Genomic DNA, 14660 nt, shown 5'->3' on the forward strand with positions numbered 1-14660 from the left:
GTTGTATCGGTGGAGGTCGCCATGCCTCACAGTATGATAAAGACTGGTTTCGCCCTGTAGCAGTACCTCAGGAATTTACCTGAGCAACCCCGGATCCCTGCCAGTAAGCTCCCAAAAAGCCACAAAAAAAATAAAAAAAAATCAAAAAATAAAAAAATCATAAAAAAAAAAGTTTTGTTATCCATTCTTTTGTGCTTGTCTTACTTTAGTTGTGGGTAGTTTTCTATTGCATGAGTGTTAAGTGGGTACGTAATACTAAGAATCGGTTAGAAAGAAGAGATCCAACAAGTAGTGACACAATACGTTTGCTCTCTTTAAAACCTTTCAATATGGGAGACCAACAACAAAACCCTTCACCTAAATCTGTGAAAGATAGGTTCTACCCTGCTAGAACAGCCCAACCTTCCTGCATAGTTCTACCACAAGCCCAGGGCAATAATTTTGAACTCAAATCTCAATACATCACTATGTTGCCCCACTTCCATGGGTTGACCTCTGAGGATGCATACCTATTTCTAAGGGAATTTGAAGAGGTATGTGTTCTAATTAAGATCCAACAGCTTTCTGATGATGCTGTTAAGCTTAGGTTTATCACTTTTGCATTGAAAGACCAAGCTAAGAAGTGGTTGTATGGGTTACCCACAAATTCTATAACCTCATGGGAACAGTTCACAGTTGTCTTCCTTAAGAAGTTTTTCCCAACTGACAAGACCAATAAGCTTAAAAGTGATATCCTTCAGTTTAGGCAAAAGCCTAGTAAATCATTTTCCAAACTTATGGAGAGATTCAAGGATCTACTCCAAGAATGCCCTCACCATGGCCTAGACATATGACATTTATGTCAAATAATTTATGAGGGTATTGATTACCCAACTAAACAAATGATAGAGTCTATGTGCCCTGAGGGATTCACATCCTTTACAGATGAAGGAAAGGCATGGGAATTCTTACTTGACTTAGCTGACAAAACCCGTGAGTGGGAATCAACCCAAGAGAGTGAAAGAACTATAGGAGGAAAATGATATTTTGTGGATGGGATAGTAGCCAAGGAAGCCCATTTGGATAGCCTAATCAAGAGAATTGAGGCTATTGTTCCTAAAGAGCCATCATCAGTCAATTTGGTTAAGATTTGTGCTTGGTGCCAGTCCCCTGGACATGTCATAGAAGAATGCCCCAACACCTCTGGGGGCACTTCTAATGATAGTGTTAATGCCTTATACCAGAATAATCCATATAGTAACACCTACAATCCAGGATGGAGAAATTACCCAAATTTCTCTTGGAATCAGGGCAACCAAGTAGGACCTTCCAATTTCTATAATCAAGGTCAACCTGGACCCCAAAGGCCTCCCTTTGCACAATAATCTTTTTCCCAAAATACTTTTCCTAGGTCAAATGTAGGACCTCAGGCCAGTTTTCCTAGGGCCCCTCTCCTATCATCTTATCAGCAACCCCCTGGGTTTACGAACACTGGAGAGGCAAGTAGAATAAGTGACTTGGAAAAAAATATGGCCCTCCTCATGATAAGCCATCAAAATTTTACAAGAGAACTTACCCAAGTTGTCTCAATTATGCGTGAGAGGGAGAAAGGAACTTTACCCAGTCAACCAGAGCCTAACCCTAGGCATCATCAGCTTGTTAGTTCACAAGGACCAACTAGTGCACCACTGAATATAGTACAAGGTCAGACCCAACAAGGGCCCTCTAACCAATATAATGTTGTTTATGCCCTTAGGAGTGGTAGAGAGTACCAACAGAGTGTTTCTAAATCTTCTCCATCTATTACTCCTGTAAACTCTTCTTCAGTTGAGGACACAAATGTGTCTCTTGTTCCAGGTTCGTCTGATGAACCTAAAGATTTTTCTGAAACTAAAGATGATTTGGTTGAGGAAACCAAAAATGATTCTTCTGAACATGGGCAAATCCCTAACAGTCCTTATGTTCATCCTGTTCCATTTCCTAATCGCTTGGTAAACAAAAAGAAGACTGCTTCCATGGATAAAATTTTAGAAGTCTTAAAAAAGGTAGAAGTGAACATCCCTCTTTTGGATGCCATATCCCAGATCCCTGCCTATGCAAAGGTACTAAAAGATTTGTGTACTCACAAACGTATCACTAGTGTGCCTAAAAAGGCATTCTTGGTAGGTAACATTAGTTCCATATTTACTCAGCCTATAGCAGCCAAGTATAAGGATCCAGGGAGCCCTACCATATCTTGTGTCATAGGCAACACCTATATTGAGCATGCTGTAGACACCGAATTTTGTCACCCCCCGGCAATGATGATAATATGAAGGATTACATGTTGGACATTTTATACTTGGAGAATTTTCAAACTTAGAGTAGAAAATGACAAATTTTTCCTATAAAATTTCAAGAGAAAATGTTTTCAAAAATTAGAATTTGATGTTGTGGATTATTGTTGTTTGTCTCCTCAAGTCGGACATTACACTTTGATGCGAGAACTATGCGAATCGACGCCCGATTCTCTCTTTCATTATATGATCGGGGTCCCTACTTTATGCATATTTTTGTAAAGGTTCCCGATCGAGACTACAATCATGTCTCACATCATTGGATAGTGCTCGGACTGAGCTTTCTAACAACATATTACACGTCGAATTCCGACAAACGGTTTGAAAGATATGACCCCCGAAAGTTGACTCCAAAGTTCGGTATCAGATTCCATTCCGAGCAACCAAAGGGTGCCACGTGGCGCCCAAACCCCTTTGTCCAAAAGCAAGCCTTTTGGGACAATTCTCTCTAGTTTTTTAGTCCCACATCGGAAATTTGAGAGAATTGTCCCAAGTCCCAAGGCTATAAGAATAGCCCTTCCCCTCTTCCAAAGGGGGGGAGAAAAATTGAGAAAAATTTGAGAGAAGGAATATGGTTTTTTGCTAATTCCCTCTAAAATCAAATATTCTCCAAGTTTAAAAATTTAATACATTAATCCTTCCTTGAGCCGGGAGACTTAGTCCGATTCGGTTCGATTCGGTTCGGTTTTGGCCTTGAAGCACAAGGGTTATCTCCCCTTGTTTCTTGATTAAAGCCGGTTTAAGGTATGTATTTATTCTCCCAATAGCAATTTAGAATTAGTTTAATTAATATATTAGTTGCTAATTTATTAATAATTAATTTATTGAGATTAATCATGTTTAATTAGTTTTAATTTGGTTCAAGACGGTTTATTAGATGTGAATTGATTTATTCCGGTCCAATTAAAGATATTTAGGTTTAATTCATTCTTTTAGATTAATTAGGTTTAAATTGGTTTTTTTTATTTAACAGTAGATTAATTTGGTTTAGTTTTTTTTTCTTTAAATTGTTTTTTTTGTTCTTTTAATCTGAACCCTTGGATCAGAACCTTACATATAACCTAATCTTCCCCTTCTTTTCTTCGTCTCTTCTTCTTCTTCTTTTCTTTCTTTCTTTCTCCAGCCGAACCCGAACCCCCTGCTGCAACCGGATCTCCAGCTGAACTCGACCTCTCCTCCTTTTCTTCTTCTTCTTTTCTTCTTCTTCTTTTCTTCTTTTCTTTCTTTCTCCAGCCGAACCTGCAACTAGTTCTTCTTCTTCTTCTTCTTCTCCTTCTTCTTCTTCTTCTTCTTCTTCTTCTCCGCTGCTGCAACCGAACTTGCAGCCGCACTCTAACTCCTCTTTCTTCTCCTTCTTCTTTTCTTCTTCTTCTTCTTCTCTTCTTCTCTTTTTCTTCCTAACCAAACCTGCAACTACTTTCTCCCTTCATTTGTTAAATCTGAGTTTCTGATTTATAATCAATCTAGTACTGCTGCCATTCTGTTAGTTGATTATTAATTCATATACTGTAATCGATTTTTTTTCTTAGATCTCTACATTCTGATTTCTGTTTTGGTCTGTGAAGTTACTTTTTCCCCCCTATCCTAGATCGACTAAGATTACCTTCTATTTGCTGATCTAACCAGTAGATTGATCCCTGATTTTCAGTAGCTGTTCTATTATTGATTTGTTGAACTCGATCCCAGTTCCAACATTGTTTGACCATCTGATTTTGTTTATTTTGATTTCTTTTAAATCTGGATTTTATTCTCTGTGAAAATATCCTTCCCTACTGCTGAAACCTAACCGAGCCTGCACCTCCTTCTTCTTTTCTTCTTCTTCTTCTCTTCTTCTCTTTTCCTTCCCTGCTGCTGCTCCTGTCCATTTGCACAAAATCCACAGATCTCCCAATATGTTGCAGGAAACCCAACATTGGGTTGCCTGAAGATGTCAATTGTCTCAGTGTGCCACCATTTTCGAGTTCAAAAGCAAGTGCCATTGATAGATCCCCAATATGTTGAGAGTTCCTGGCTCTCCCTAGTGGAACAATCTCTTTTGAAGCTCCCTCTTTGATTAGTGATCTGTTATGTGAAGTACTTAACCATTTAATTTAAAAATCTTTTTTACCAATTAGATTAAGTAGGATTGCAATAATTTATTTCATAAATTACTAGGGATTAGGTTTAATCACTTTAATTAATTCAATTTAGGATCTCACAAATTCATTGATCATCCATCTAGGTCAGGCTCAATTAATCGAATTAGTTTAATTTAGGATTTCATAAGTTGCTAAACTAATCCTAGGTCTAGGTTTATTTCATTAGATTAATCTAAGACTCATAATTCATTGATTAAATCATTTAGGGTTTTTTATTTTTAATTAGCGTAATCATTTCATTATTTGCATTATCACCTAGGTTAGCATAACATAGACACATGGCTTAGGGTTTTCACATGTCATACTTAGATACCTAGTTTAGGGTTTTCAGTGACCTAGATTTAGGACTAGTTAGTAGGGTACAAACAAACTTTGGTCAAACAAAAAGAGACCGGCCTTAGGGCCGGGCAGACTGGGTGCCTAACACCTTCCCAGTCTGTCACTTGACACTTGTCCAGAATCTTGGTGCAAACTAGCCTTATCCATCAGAGTCATTAGTCTCTCCCCCTTGATTGGGGGAGACATTTATGGTCCTAGACCCTTTTCTAGGTGGCGACTCCCTTTTACCCATAGCGTGTATCCCCCCCTTGGCACTTGACGACCAGGGGATACTATCTCATCTCATTAGGGTTAAACCCTAGAGCGTGTGTACACGCGCTACGTGCAGTATCGCGATCCCGCGGCGGGGGCGGAGGTCCATGGTTCCTACACATGCCTTACTTGACCTTGGCGCAAGTGTAAATCTTTTACCTTACCATGTGTGCAAGCAACTAGGTCTGTTAAGATTCCTAAAGGGATGGTTGAGGATGTCTTACTAAAGGTGGGGGAATTTATTTTCCCTGTTGATTTCATTGTGTTAGATACTAAGCCCTTCTCAACCAAGGATGAGATCCCTATAATTCTAGAAAGACCATTCTTGGCTACCAGTGATGCATTAATCAATTGCCGGAATGGTTTCCTAAGATTATCTTTTGGTAACCAAACTGTTGAGTTTAACATGTTTAGGATTGGCAAGCAACCACATATGGAAGAAGAGATCAATATGCTTGAGGATTTTCTGGATTTTTCTGATGATTTAGTTACCAACTTTGATATTGATTTTGATTCAGAATTCCAAGAGTGTATGGATGAGTTGGATGATGACAGTGAAAATTTCTTTTCTGAAGTCTTGAGTCTTCACACACTTGTGGAGCCCTTAGGACCCCTTTCTAATTCCATTCCCAAACCTTCCATAGTTGAGCCCCCTAAGCTTGATCTTAAGGAGTTGCCATCTAATTTGAGGTATGCTTTCCTAGGGCCTGACCAGACCCTTCCTGTAATAATTTCTTCAAATTTGACTTCTAGCCAGGAAGAGGAGTTACTTAAAGTGTTAAAAGATAATAGGGAAGCCCTAGGTTGGACCATGGCTGATATCAAGGGTATAAGCCATTCCATTGTGCAACATCATATACATCTTATGGAGGATTCCAAACCATCCGCGGAACCCCAAAGAAAAGCTAATCCAGTGATGATGGAAGCCATTAAGAAAGAGATCCTAAAGTGCTTGGATCATGGAATAATTTATCCTATTTCTGATAGCCAATGGGTAAGCCCAGTTCACGTAGTGCCTAAGAAGTCTGGTGTGACTGTAGTTCCTAATGCCAATAATGAGTTGATCCCTATCCGTGTCCAAACAGGATGGCGTGTGTGCATTGACTACAGGAAGTTAAATGCGGCAACCTGGAAGGACCACTTCCCATTGCCATTCATTGACCAGATGTTAGAGAGGTTAGCTGGACATGAATACTATTGCTTTCTTGATGGATATTCCGGCTATAACCAAATCTCAATTGCTTTAGAGGACCAACATAAGACCACTTTTACATGCTAATATGGAACATTTGCTTACAGGCGTATGCCCTTTGGGCTTTACAATGCCCCTGCTACGTTCCAACGATGCATGATGAGCATTTTTTCTGACATGGTTGAAAAATTCTTAGAAGTATTTATGGATGATTTTTCAATTCATGGGAATTCCTATTCTGAATGTCTTCATCATCTTTCCCTAGTTTTGAAAAAGGTGTATATCTAAGAATTTGGTTTTGAATTGGGAGAAATGCCATTTTATGGTTAAATCTGGTATTGTTTTAGGCCATGTAATATCCAAGGAGGGAATTAAGGTAGATAAAGTCAAAGTGGATTTAATTGATAATTTACCACCTCCTCAATCTGTTAAGGATGTTCGGTCTTTTCTAGGGCATGCAGGCTTCTACAGAAGGTTTATTAAGAACTTTAGTCAGTTAGCCCGACCTCTCACCTCATTACTTGTCAAAGATCAGACTTTTGAGTTTTCCAAAGAGTGCCTAGAATCCTTCAAGCAACTTAAGAAGGAGTTGACCAATGCATCCATTGTTCAACCACCTGTTTGGACTGAACCTTTTGAACTGATGTGTGATGCTTCGGATTTTGCCATAGGAGCAGTTTTAGGTCAAAGGATTAATAAGTTGCCCACTATCATTTACTATCCTAATAGGACCTTAAATGATGCACAACTCAATTATACAACCACTGAAAAAGAATTTTTAGCTGTTGTGTTTGCATTAGAAAAGTTTCGGTCTTACTTAGTTGGTTCACATGTGGTGGTGTATACTGATCATTATGCTCTCAGATACCTAGTTCAGAAGAAGGATGCCAAAGCCCGTCTCATTAGTTGGGTTTTACTTTTGCAAGAGTTTGATTTAGAAATTAGGGATAAGAAAGGAGTTGAAAACCTAGTTGCAGACCATTTATCCCGGCTTCCCAATTCCTTGACTGTTGATTCTCCAGTCAACGAGAACTTTCCAGATAAACAATTATTTGTAATGTCCAGTGAACCATGGTTTGCTGACATCGTCAACTTTCTTAGTTTCAAGTGTGACTCCGGATCACTGGTCCACCCAAGATAAGTATAGGTTTCATTCCCAAGTTAAGCACTTTTTCTGGGATGACCCTTATTTGTTTAAGATATGTCCGGATCAGATTATCCGACGATGTGTTCCTGATCATGAGCAACATTCCATTCTCTCTTTTTGTCATGATCATGCATGTGGTGGACACTTTGGACCTAAGAAGACTGCCGCAAAGGTTCTCCGAAGCGGATTTTATTGGCCCACACTTTTTAGTGATGCTTTTGATTTTTGCAAGGCTTGCCCTGCCTGCCAGTCTTTTGGCCGTATCAATAAAAGGAATATGATGCCTCTCAACCCCATTTTAGTAGTTGAGATCTTTGATGTTTGGGGCATCGATTTTATGGGACCATTCCCTAATTCCTTTGGGAATTTATACATACTTTTGGCCGTTGATTATCTTTCTAAATGGATAGAGACCATACCTTATAAATCTAATGACCACAAAGTGGTGGTCCAGTTTCTCAAAGAGAACATTTTTCCCCGCTTTGGTGCACCACGTGCAATAATTAGTGATAGGGGTACTCATTTTTGTAATCAGCCTTTTGAGGCCTTGATGAAAAAGTATGGGATCACTCATAAGTTATCTACCCCTTATCACCCCCAAACTAGTGGCCAAGTGGAGGTGTCTAATAGGCAGATCAAACAAATCTTGGAGAAAACTGTTAATCCCAACCGTAAGGATTGGTCCCTTAGGCTCATTGATGCCTTGTGGGCTCATCGTACTGCATTCAAGACTGACCTTGGCCAGTCTCCCTACCGTTTGGTGTATGGGAAAGCTTGTCACTTACCAGTTGAGTTGGAGCATAAGGCCTTTTGGGCCATCAAGAAGCTTAACTTTGATTTGTCTGATGCGGGAATTCATCGTAGGCTCCAACTATCTGAGTTGGAGGAACTTAGGAATGATGCCTATGAAAGTTCTAGGATTTACAAGGAAAAGACCAAAGCTTTCCATGATAAGCACATTCTGCGCAAATCTTTTGCAATTGGTGATAAGGTTTTATTGTACAACTCTCGATTGCATCTTTTCCCTGGTAAGCTTAGATCCCGATGGGATGGCCCATTTATTGTCCATAATGTATATCCCCATGGGGCTGTGGAGATTTTGAATCCAGGAACAGGGGTAATTTCGAAGGTTAATGGTCAGCGTTTGAAACCGTTCCTCGAGTTTCCTACTACTAGTAGTGAAGAGGTCATGGATCTCCATGAACCTCTTTACACTGATGACTAACTTTTAATCAGGTATGACCCCCTTGCATTGTCTTTGCTTTTAATTCTTTCCATGCATTGAGGACATTGCATGACTTAAGTGTGGGGGAGGGAAACCAGTTTTTGCTTTTTTTCACTTTGTTTTGTTTGTTTTTCTTTTTATTTTTGAGCTTGCTAAGGATGAAGTCCTACTTTGGCTTTTGGCTAATGATCATACCATTCGGTTGCTTGATCTATGAAAATAAAAGTTTTGACTAAGGTACCCATTTTGAACGTATAAAAACCCTGTTGAGAAGAAAGAAACAAGCATGTGTCTTGAGATGGGACTTTCTTTTGAAAAATAAGAGACCCCTGTTTTATGGTGATGGACCATAAGTAAGTCTGTGGGTTCCTTGTACTTTTGATTTGGAGTTGAGACCTTCTTTTTAATTTGGCATGGGTTGACAAATGCACAATTTTAAATGAAATGTGAAATGTGGTATGAAGAAGAATAAGAGTTGATTCCCTTGGAACTAGACAGGGCATTGCGCCTCAGGAAGCGTGGTGTCTTGATCGAAATTCCTTGGGAGGAAACTTCTGAAGTAACTCTAGCATCACTGCCTTTGTGGGCATATGCAAAAAGCGAAGCTACATAGTAACTTGGGTGTCTGGTGTTTGCTCCACCATGTCATTCAAGCCAAAAGTAGTGGAGTAGAATAGAGTTTATTATTCTAAAAAAAAAAAAATGTGCAAATGTCATTATTGCTTGGTAACATATTTGGTTAAAAACACTCCAACGCCTTAGTCATTGGTTCCCTATTTCTTCACAAGTGGTTTTGCCTTAAGATAAGGATGTTTTGGAAGAGACGAGGTGAGTTCCAAATTAAGAAATATGCTAGTGCCTGGAATTGATAATGGGTAATAAAAGTTCAAGTGTGGGGGTCCCTTGTAAGAGAAATTATCTTTGCTCCGGATTGGTATGGGCCTTACCTTTAGCCAAAGTTGGGATTTGTTTATTCTGAATTTTGGGTGTATATTCACTGCAAACACCCACGAGACACAACTCGTCCACTAGGGGTGACCTAGGGGTTTAAAGGCTTGTTGCACATGCTAAGTGCAACCGTGATTCCTACGAAAGTGAGTTAGTTTTTTTTGTCTTTATTCTTTTTCTTTTTGTTTTGCTCGAGGACTAGCAAAGTCTAAGTGTGGGGGAATTCTGATGAGCACATTTATGTGTGAAATCTAGGGTAGTAAAACATGCATTTTACATATTTAGAATGGAGCTACCTTGGGTTTTACTCTCTTTTTGCAGATTTATATTTTCAAGGCCTTAAGGACTATCGGACGCTATATCTTCAATTTTACACGTAAAGAGGTCCTATTTCTTTTCATGGTTGCGAAGAGGACAAAATTCTGAGCAAGATGGACGTGTTCAATTAAAAGTACACATTCGTTTGGTCACCCTTACAAATGATTATTCTTTTCGGGCCAGAAAAAGAATAATGGATCAGAACTGAACCGAGATGCAGAACCAGCCCGTTTGCAATTGTCCCAGAGGTACAAGGAATACTCCAAATGCCAACAAGGATCGATGGACCACATCCTTAAGTGATTGAAGATTCGTTTTTGGTAACAACAACTACCTAGCGTAGTTGGTGAGCTATGGTGTACAAAATTCCCTTGCTCATCAAGAGGTCTCAAGTTCGAATCTCATGGTTGTTTTTTTTAGAGAATTTTGTTGAAGATTTTCTGCTTTTCACTCACTTAAAGCACTAAGGGCATGGAGGGGATTTCCACATCAAATTAGAAGCAAGCAAAATCGTGGAAGGGTTCCTGCACAAGAAGAGAAGAAAAAAAAAAGGAAAGAAAAAAAAAAGAGGAGAAATAAAGATTGTCCAAATCTTCTCTCTCCTCCACATCATCACCCACCAAAAGATTGTCCAAATCACATAAAACAAGAAGAAAATCGTTCCTTGGAGGGAGAAAAAGAAGAGAAATAAATTAGAAAAAAAAGTAAAGAAAATAAGCAAACAAATTATATGAAATTTCTCAAAATTTATTTCTCTCTTCTCTCTCTTCCATCTTAGCACTTTTGGACTCAAAAGATCTCACAATCAATTGTGGGTTTCTCCCTTTTAGGAAAGAGAAATTTGTTACCCTACCTCTCCATTCCCTATAAATACAACTCATGTAAGAGGAGGAGAGACAATTCATTCTTCTTCTAGTTTTTTTTTAGTTGCTCTCTCTCTCTCCCTCTTTCGCTCTTTAGTTTTAGTTCTTCTCTATTTTTGCTTTAATCACTTTTGTAATAGTTTTTTATGTCAATTAATGCAAGTACTCTTTTATTTTTACTCAGCCTTTTTATGTTTATCATTTATGCAATTGAGTTGTAATTTTTTAAGTTATAGTTCTAGGCTTAGATCTAGGTGACAAGATCACAAGCCGTGGAGCAATTTTTTTTTCAAGTTCAAGCATTGATTCAAGTAAGTAGGCTCCTTCAGTAGTCTTCTCTCCCCCCTCTCATTCCCTCTTCTGACTACCCTTTCTTTCTTAATTTAGGATTTTTATTTTCAGTCGTTACATTATTGCTATCCCTTTCCCCCAAGGTTCATGGCTAGTGTATGTGTTGGCTTTGCCCCTCCTAGCCATAGAACCATCAATTTATTGCTTTTATTTTAATTGTCTCCCTTTCCCTAAAGCCAAGTAGAGTAACCATTGTAAGAGTGACTCTCTAGTCAAGTGGGGAAGCTCATATTGTGATGCATCCCTCGGGCTAAGTAGAGAAACCTACTTGTGAGTCTCTCTCTAGCTTTATCCCCTTTCTTTTACTTTATTTTTATTTCAGCATTTTTTTCCCTTTATTATTTTTTTAATTGCGTGGGTTGTTTATTTTCAGTTATTTATTTATTTAATTTTAATTACGTGTCTTGCATCTTTAAATTCTTAGATGACGAATGGTTAGGACGTTATTTTAGATACCTATGTTTAAGACGGTAATTAGAATTAGATCACAACTATTAATCGGTTCACTTTCGTATTATTAAAGAAATAAAAAAAAATAAAGTGGCTGCTCTCCCTGTGTTCGACCCGTAGCTACACTGATCCGTACGCTTGCGGTTACATTTTAAATCTCAAACACAAATTAAGTTTGTCTCAATGTTGTGATACTGTGATTCATGTTGACTCTTAAGAAAATCATCTTTCCCTTTATTTTTTATACAATTAGCAGCTTATATACAAACAGTCTCCAGATTGGTTTGCTTGAATCTCCTGAAGTTTCCTTTATTCACAGTGCAATACATGTAGAGCCCTGCTCTTTAAACCAGGTTTAATTAACAGGTTGGTTCGGTTTGGTCTTTTAGGGTCCGAATAGGAAAGGATCGATGCTGGTGCCTTATGGTACATGACAGCAAGGATGACGTCAAATGCAGGGTGGCAGGACAAGATTGAGCCAGTATCCAATGTGATTTGCACGCCTAAGTCATGCCCTTGCACGTATCACAAAGCAATGTACAAATAGGAAAGGTGTGTCATCATGATGAGTAATGAGAACTTAGTCCACAACACGTGGCGAGAGCGAGATATGCATAAGATTACATTTTCCTCAAAAATATAGCAAGGTTAGCTTGTTTTGGGTAACTGGTGGGTGTCACTGGTAGGTGCGAGACCCACCAGTGTGACCCACCTGTTGGGGTAATGTGGGCCCCAGTGGACCCAACTTTGGTGAGTAAGTGTATTTCGTGTTCCTTGTCGTGGTGAAGTCATGTGTGTCTGATAATGCCAGCTACATCACCTGGTATCACGATTTAATGTGTTTTGTTCTATAAAGGGGCCAAACCAAATAGGCCCTAGTAGATATTTATAGCATTAGGGTATAAATAGCGTTTATGCTTCCCTCTCTCCCATTTATGATTTCAGAAATAGTTTGGTGAGAGGAGTAAAGAAGAGGGAGAAAAGAGGGAGAAGAAGAGAAGAGAGAGGGTAGAAGGTCTTCCTTTGCTTTCCGAAGCGGCAACTTACCTTTTTGTCGTCGGAATAGTCACCGGTGCCTTGAGATCTATGTTTTAAAGTAAATAACACCTTAAACCATTGGAATGTGATGGAACCCTCTTGTGTATGGTTAAATCAAAGTAATAATGGAACCCTTGTGTGATTTCCTTAAAGGATTGAGGAAGAGAAAAAAATTTGGAAATTATTGAGATGACATTTTGAGTTTGGAAAGAAGATCTTAGGTTTTGGGGTTTCTTGAGCTAAGGTATGATTTCTTTCCCTAAAACCTTAATGATAACTTAGATCCATAAAATGATCAAGAAGATAAAGCCTAAAATGTGTAAGAAATGATGAGGGAACAACCCCATTTTGTTCCCAAGAGGTGGGATGAAGAAAGGAAGGAGAATAGCAAAACCCACAGAATACTGGGCGGGTAGCACCGGTGGGTAGTCGAACCTACCAGTGTGACCCTCCAGTTTTGCCTGGGCTTATGGTCCAATCGACAGGTAGGATCGAAGGGTGCCACACCCACCGATGTGACCCACCGGTCTTTTCTAGGCCAACCGGTGAGTGCCTGACCCCCTGGTGTGACCCACCAATCTCGCTTGTGCCTCTGGGCCTACCAGCAGGTAGGACCGATGGGTACTCGACCCTCTGGTATGAACCATCGGTTCCCTATTATAGGACCGGTGGGTGCCAGACCAGCCAGTATGACCCTTTGGTCTGTGTCTGTGTGCTATCTGTCTGGGCAATCTGCACAGGTGGGTTCTCTTACCCATCTCTATGACCCACCTGTTGCCCAAATAAGCTCAATGGAATTCAAACTCAACAGCAGCCTTCTACATATTATTAAACACGTCGAGGCCATAGTACTATGCAGTCGTACTATCTCATATAGGAGCATATGGTTAAGATATCATATCCCCTCGTGCTACGACCCTTCCCAACAGGGGTTTAGGTATTGGGTTATCACTGGGGGGAAGCACTGGTCATGGACCGCTGTGGCGGTTAGAAGTACACCCGGTTGATCATTAGGACAGTCGAAAACTTCAGTGATATATTCAGAGGACCAATCGTACTACTTTTATTTTCTGCTATGGTTCGGCCACAATTTATGTTTCTACTGTAGTTCAGCCACGATTTACTTTTTTGACTGCTCATGGTTGACCTTCTTCGACAAGACTATGGGCATATCTCGAGATGGGGAATGCGCCTCGTATCCAGGGTATATGCACACTGTGATTGTGAGTAGCATGTAACTTATGACCTAGTAATGATTGTTTAGGATAAGTAGATTTAAAATGAATCTCATGCATATAGTCTCATTTGAATTACAATTGTTTGTGTGTGTCTTTCTTTCCATTTACTGAGCTAGTGAGTTCACCCCTTGTATATACATTTTTTAGATGATTGTGCAGGCTACTTGATAGAGGAACCCGTGTCGGGTCCCATCGACAAAACCCTAGTGGAGGATTGGTGGGTCCTAGAAGGATTCGACAACGGTGACGGTTGCCCATACGAGAGTTGTGTTGCGGGGCAATAGTAACAGACTCTATTTGATGTCCTCTTTTTTATTCTTTTGGTATACACCCCTTTTGTGCTCTCGATAGTTAAATTACTACTTCTTGTGTGAATATCAAGCTTATGGGCTCACATGTAAAGACACTATGTATAACAATTTGGGTATCAAGAGTATATGAAGATTTACAGGTATTTGTATACGATAAGACTTTCACTGTATTACATTATTACATTCTATGTTACTTGTGGCTTGCTGTGCTGTGGTTACTGTATCAGATGATCATGGTGGTTTCGGATTACCCAGTGGGAACCTGGTCACTGGTCCGGTTCTAGGTGAACGGGGCGTGACAGTACATCTCATTCAAGTTTGACCAATTTTAAGGGTTTTATCAGGTTGGGAATCCTTCAAGAAATTTATATATATTTTGGGTTTGATATCAGAGGCATTTTAAGCTCTGTTGCAACTTACTTGCACTGAAGTACCAATGTGTTTGCCTTCTTCCTCCTGCAGCCTTCTTTCTCCCAAATATTTGGACTATAAGAAGAGATGTAAGGTACCAGATAAGAAGGGGTTGATTTCACAT

The 14660-nt window shown here is 39.5% G+C and overlaps 1 long non-coding RNA gene and 1 other non-coding gene across 2 annotated transcripts; one reads left to right on the forward strand and one right to left on the reverse strand.

Moving 5' to 3' along the window:
• Positions 1-716: 716 nt before the first annotated feature.
• Positions 717-823, reverse strand: LOC122086627. Its single transcript, XR_006142498.1, has one exon. It is a non-coding gene; the product is annotated as a small nucleolar RNA R71 (small nucleolar RNA).
• Positions 824-3009: 2186 nt separating this feature from the next.
• LOC122082231 lies at positions 3010-14276 on the forward strand. Its single transcript, XR_006141271.1, has 2 exons — positions 3010-3059; positions 13962-14276. It is a non-coding gene; the product is annotated as an uncharacterized LOC122082231 (long non-coding RNA).
• The last annotated feature ends 384 nt before the right edge of the window (positions 14277-14660 follow it).

This window comes from Macadamia integrifolia, chromosome 1 (genome assembly GCF_013358625.1).
Source record: "Macadamia integrifolia cultivar HAES 741 chromosome 1, SCU_Mint_v3, whole genome shotgun sequence".
NCBI classification, from domain to species: domain Eukaryota; kingdom Viridiplantae; phylum Streptophyta; class Magnoliopsida; order Proteales; family Proteaceae; genus Macadamia; species Macadamia integrifolia.